This window comes from Triticum aestivum, chromosome 6A (assembly GCF_018294505.1).
Source record: "Triticum aestivum cultivar Chinese Spring chromosome 6A, IWGSC CS RefSeq v2.1, whole genome shotgun sequence".
Lineage (NCBI taxonomy): Eukaryota > Viridiplantae > Streptophyta > Magnoliopsida > Poales > Poaceae > Triticum > Triticum aestivum.
In genome coordinates, this window is record NC_057809.1 from 483,569,512 (window position 1) to 483,576,116 (window position 6,605).

Below are 6,605 nucleotides of genomic sequence, written 5' to 3' on the forward strand. Positions count from 1 at the left end.
ATGGATGGAGGGGAAACCCCAGTCCACGGAGGAAGTGGTGGAGGAAGACTACCCTCTCATGAGGTTCAGGGGTAGGAACGATCTGCCCCGCAGTGGGCAGCCGGTGCGCGATGCTCGCAGCCAAGTATCCAGCCCCGCGCAGCTTCTTGATGTGTCCCTCCTTAACGGAGGAAGCCATCCATTTGCCTCCCGCTCCGGACATGATTGGAGAAGGTTGAGGGGAAGGATGTAGGCTTGGGCGTTGGAGCTCGAGTGCGCAAGAGAGGATGGGCACGGAGGAAGAAGGCGTGGGTGGAAAAAGGTTGAACCTTGTCCCTTTATAAGGGAGGCCGAAACTATGCGCCCTCACTAGCCTGGTGAAACTCGCTTATCCCCCAAGCGCCGTAATTGATGGCGTGGTTGGGTTACCCGTGCCCGTATTGATGAGAATCCCGTAATAAGGGGGACACGATCTCTGCTTTGACAAGACGTGTCAAAAAACTGCCTCGCGTTATGTGCGGGGCTAGTTAAAGGAAACGGTTTGAATAATCACCGGGCCATGGCATAATGTCATGTTGCCAAAACAAGTCAGCAGATTAGATTAGTGGAAATATTATTCTCTCTACGGTGGCATGTGGAACTTATTTTGCAGGGTCGGACACTATCCTTGTATTCAAATTCTTCCGTGGTGTATTCGGAGGAGGAACCCACCTTGCAATGCCGAAGACAATACTGCGCGCCGGACTCCTCGTCATTGAAGCCTGGTTCAGGGGCTACTGAGGGAGTCCTGGATTAGGGGGTCTCCGAACAGCCAGACTATATCCTTTGGCTGGACTGTTGGACTATGAAGATACAAGATAGAAGACTTCGTCTCGTGTCCGGATGGGACTCTACTTGGCGTGGAAGGCAAGCTAGGCAGTACGGATATGGATATCTCCTCCTTTGTAACCGACCTTGTGTAACCCTAGCCATTTCCGGTGTCTATATAAACCGGAGGGTTTTAGTCCGTAGGACAACATACAAACATACCATAGGCTAGCTTCTAGGGTTTAGCCTCTCCGATCTCGTGGTAGATCAACTCTTGTAATACTCATATCATCAAGAATAAATCAAGCAGGACGTAGGGTTTTACCTCCATCAAGAGGGCCCGAACCTGGGTAAAACATCGTGTTCCCTGCCTCCTGTTACCATCCGCCTTAGACGCACAGTTCGGGACCCCCTACCCGAGATCCGCCGGTTTTGACACCGACAACCCCCAAAGAAAAGAAAAGAAATAAAACTATTTACACGGGAAAGCTCCCAACAAGCTAAAGAAGAACAGGAAATCTTTTTGGGTTTTATTTTTAATTACTACTACAAGCATGGAAGTTAAAACTAGCTAAAAGCTACAACTATTTTTTTTTTGGTTTTTCTTAATGTTTATCAAACACACAAGAAGAAAGCATAAAAAGGAAATAAACTAGCATGGATATTTCAATGAAAAAGTATGAGCACCGACATCTAGCAATGAGTGTGAACATAAATGTAATGTCGGTGAGAAATACGTACTCCCCCAAGCTTAGGCTTTTGGCCTAAGTTGGTCTATGGCCACCGTTGGCCTGGCGGATATCCATAGTAATAGTTGGGGTCGTACTACGAAGAAGAAGACTCTGATTGCCACTGGTTGGCAATCATCTCCGGATCCCACTGGTAATTAGACTGTCGTGGAGGATCAACTTGTGGTTCCGACTCTGGCTCTGTGGCTGATGTAGGGTTTCGGTAGGCATGAATAGCCTCCAACGGAACAAGGTACTTGCCTGCAGATAAATCAAACAAGGAAGGAGCACGCAGGGTAATTGTCTCAGGATGATGTTTATCAAAGAACAATTTGTATTTGAGCTCATTTCCCCTATTCTTAACAATAAAATCATGTGCTACCATACTCTTATAATCTAAATAAACAGGAGGCAACAATTTTTCTTCCTTCTCATAATGCCTAATAGGTAGGTTAAAATATGCAGCTAGGTGCGAGGCGAAGATGCCTCCAAAGACTGGGCCCTTAGTACGGTTAAGATTTAACCGCTTTGCTATAATAGCACCCATGCTGAATGTGTCATCACGAAATAAGGCGTGGCAAAAAATAACAATATCAGGGGCACTCAGGTTTCCACAGTTTCCGCGCCCAATTAAGCATCTACTAGCAAATATATAAAAGTAACGTAGAACAGGAAAGTGTATGATAGTAGTTCGTGCATCGGAAACCTTCCTCGTTTCCCTACAGTGATGGTATCAATAAACCCATCCACATCGCCGCGATGTGGTTCTTCTATGATGCTCTCGAAAGGGATCAAACAAATATGACAAAAATCATGAAGTGATATCTCCTTATGCTCATCATATAAATAAAACTCCACCGTAGGTGGTGAGCTCCTAGCATGGAAATGAAAGTTTTGCACAAAGATATTGGTGAGTAAGAGATACTGTTCACGCTGGTCGTGGAGGAAGGCGGTGAGGCCTGCATTCTCAACCAATTCATAGAAATCATTATAAATCCCGGCTGCTCTCAAGAAATCATCACAAGGCCATTCACACGGCCGAATCTCCGTGATGTGAGGCAGATTATATTTGGGCTTCTTTGCTTCTTCATTTTGCTTTTCCTTCGAGCTTAGGCTCGATGAGCCCCTCAAAAATCTCTTCATTACTTTCTGAAAAATTCTGAAATTTTTAGTAACTTCAAATAAAAGTGAACCAAACTCAACAAAATTGATAGCAACTACTCCTACAAGTGCCTAGAGCCTATATCATGCATCAAAACTACTTGGAACCACATAAATTTGACATGCAAGCTCAAGAACAGGGTCACCTAGGCAGCAAAATATGCAATGAATAAAGCACTAGAACAAAAACTGATTGGACCATTGGAGGAGTCACATACCAAGGAACAATCCCCCAAAGCAGTTTTGTGAGAGGTGCTTTGAGCAAGGAGATCGAAAATCGCAGCAAAATGAGCTAGAACTCATGCTTGAGTTGGATAATGGTGTTTGTGGGAGGAAGGAGTGTGTGGGTGCAGGAATAAGTGGAGGAGGGCCACCGTGGGCCCACGAGGCAGGGGGCACGCCCAGGGGGGTAGGGCACGCCCTCCACCCTCGTGGCCAGGTGTAACGCCCCGTATGTAACTTGCCATATTTGTATTTCAACTCTTGCCATTTTCAGCACTAAGTTATGATATTCCCTCGTGGTTGGGTTTTGTCTTCGTTCTACTTTTTGTCCATGTCTTGCATCTCCTATCATGCCATCATGTGCATCGCATTTGCATACGTGTTCATCTCATGCATCCGAGCATTTTCCCCGTTGTCTGTTTTGCATTCCGGCACTCCTATGTCCTCCGGCGTCCCCTTTTACCTCTTTCCGTGTGCGGGTGTTAAACGTTCTCGGATTGGACCGAGACTTGCCAAGCGGCCTTGGTATACTACCGGTAGACCGCCTGTCAAGTTTCGTGCCATTTGAACTTCGTTTGATACTCCAACGGTTAACCGAGGAACCGTAAAGGCCTCATGTGTGTTGCAGCCCAACACCCCTCCAAAGTGGCCCAAAACCCACCAAAAACCCCGCCACCCTCTCGGTCATTCGATCACAATCGCGTGACCGAAAACCGCACCTCATTTGGACTCTCCTAACTCCCAGAATCTATAAATAGGTGCTCCCCTCCGAAAATCCCGGATGAAACCATAGCATTTTTCCCCTCGCCGCCGCCGGACGAAATCTCCACCGATGGACACGTCCGCCCCGCTTCCCCCGACCAACTACGCGCCACCACGTGGCGAGCCATGCCCCACATCGCCTCTGGCCCACCCGAGCCCGGGTCGCCCCCCCCCCCCCCGAGCCCGCGCGCGCACCACCGCCCCGCGCATGGTCGTCTCCTCGCGCCGCCAGGGGCTTCGCCGCGCCACCTCCCTCTGCCCTCGCCGGCGATTCGTCGCCGATCACTGACGCCGGTTGCCGCCCTGCTCCTCCGGCCTCCCGCGGCCACCGGAGCCGGCTGCGCCCGCCGGCGCAGCTCCGCCGACGTTCGCGCCGCCGCCTCGGCTCCCTCGTCGGCCACCGCCTCCTCCTCGTCGCCGGCGAACGGTTTCGCCAACTCCGGCGCCAACCCCGACAAACCTCGGGAACCGTGCCCAAGTCGCAAGATCTAGATACGAAATTTAGGGTTGACCCCATTTTCCCCCCAAGTCCCTAATATTTTTTCTGGCATGTTCATCGCATCATAACTTGGCATCCGTAGCTCCGTTTTGCGCTTGTGATATAGCAAATTGTTCGTCTGGATGTGCTCTTCATTTCATTCCATTGCACCATGTTTGTTTGAGTCCATCTTGATGCCCTAAATGCTGTTGCAAGAGTGCTATAAAATGTTAGTTTCTGTTTTCTTAACAGATTATGGACATTTGTCATTTTTGCCATGTTTAATGTGTGCCTCCTATGAACTTGAGCCCTACATGTGTTTTGGGCTATGCCATGCCATCTTTACAGGGGTGTATGCCATGTATTTTGTGGTCAATGTAGTGACTAGCACAAGCATGCAAAGTAGCTCTCATGATGTTGCTGATTTCAGGGACTTAGAATTCTTCTAAGTCATTTCCCTGATGTTATTTTTATGCCATGTATTCTTATTGCTACAGAGTGATGCATGCCTCTTTTGAGCATGTTCAGTAAGGATGATTTGGAGATATTGTTATGTTCTATCCATCATGTCTTTGTTTGCAATTATGGAGTACCCTAGCATGACTCAATCTTGCTCTACTTTTGCTATAAAATGTTCCTGGCAAATTGTTTACGTGTTAATCAATTTTGCCGAGGTTGTTGTAGTTGATCCATGCATGCTATTACGTTGTTCTTGCCATGGTTAGCTACTTTAACATGTCTTCTTGCTGGGTGTATGCTTAGTTTGTCATGCAATGCCTTGTGGTGAGTGCATCGAGCTCGCAAACATGCCTACGTAACTCTGTTTTTGACATGCCCAGTTTTCTGCTAAGTCTGAATCTATTAACGAAACTTGCTATGTTTACATGGGTGCCATTATATCTTTTGATCCTTTTTGGCTTATGGTCAATAAAGGACTTTTGTTATATGCTTTGAGTAGTTTCATGACATGCCTTGCTTTGCCATGATATGTTCCTGTAGCATATTGTTATCTTGCTCTAAACATTGCTTCCTGATGTTAAATCCTGACATGTTGCTATTTTCACTAAGTTTGTGAACCTGATATCTTTTGCACTTTTGTCATGCTTGTTTGAACCTGCTATTGTGTGAATTAGTCGTAGCTCAGTGTTCATCTTTTGTCAAGCATCTTGAGTGGATCACTGCCATGTGCTTTGTTGCTATGTTAGAGTGCAGTAGCTTATTTTCTTGATGCGTTTTAGATGGCATCGTGCTGTTAATCACAGTTTAGTGCCATTATTGTTTTGCTTGCCATTTGCAAACCGTGGATCCGATTCCGGTGAACTTTATATCGATTTCGACCGAAATCAACTCATCTTTCCAGCGGCACTATTGTTTTTCCAAGTTGAGGCCTGGTTCAATCTTTCCCTTCCGAAACACGCATATGCATTGCATATCACATCCCGCATATCATGCCATGTTTTGCATCATGTTGCTTGCGCATTGCATCGTGGTTGATCGTGATTCCCTTTGCTTTTGTTCTTGCCTTGGGTAGAGCCGGGAGATGAGTACGTGATCGAGGAACCCGTTGAGAATGTTTATGAGGATCAAGCTTACGTCAACTCGGAGAACTTTGCAGGCAAGATGACCATACCCTCGAAATCACTTCTATCTTTGCTTGCTAGTTGCTCGCTCTATTGCTATGCCTATGCCGCGATACCTACCACATTCTTTATCATGCCTCCCATATTGCCATGTAAACCCTCTAACCCACCTTGTCCTAGCAAACCGTTGTTTGGCTATGTTACCGCTTTGCTCAGCCCGTCTTATAGCATTGCTAGTTGCAGGTGAAGATTGGAGTTTGTTCCTTGTTGGAACATGTTTATAGTTGGGATATCATTTTTATAACTTGTTTACTTTAATGCATCTATATACTTGGTAAAGGGTGGAAGGCTCGGCCTTATGCCTGGTGTTTTGTTCCACTCTTGCCGCCCTAGTTTCCGTCATACCGGTGTTATGTTCCTTGATCTTGCGTTCCTTACACGGTTGGGTTATAATGGGAACCCCTTGACAGTTCGCCTTGAATAAAACTCCTCCAGCAAGGCCCAACCTTGGTTTTACCATTTGCCACCTAGCCTTTTTCCCTTTGGTTCCGCGGACTCAAGGGTCATCTTTATTTTAACCCCCCCCCCCGGGCCAGTGCTCCTCTGAGTGTTGGTCCGAAACGGGAAGCCTGTGGGGCCACCTCGGGGCAACTCGAGGGTTGGTTTTACTCGTAGCTTAACCTATCTGGTGTGCCCTGAGAATGAGGTACATGCGACTCCTATCGGGATTTGTCGGCACATCGGGCGGCCTTGCTGGTCTTGTTTTACCATTGTCGAGAGGTCTTGTAATTGGGATTCAGAGTCTGATCGGGCCGTCCTGGGAGAAGGAATATCCTTCATTGACCGTGAGAGCTTGTGATGGGCTAAGTTGGGACACCCCTGCAGGGA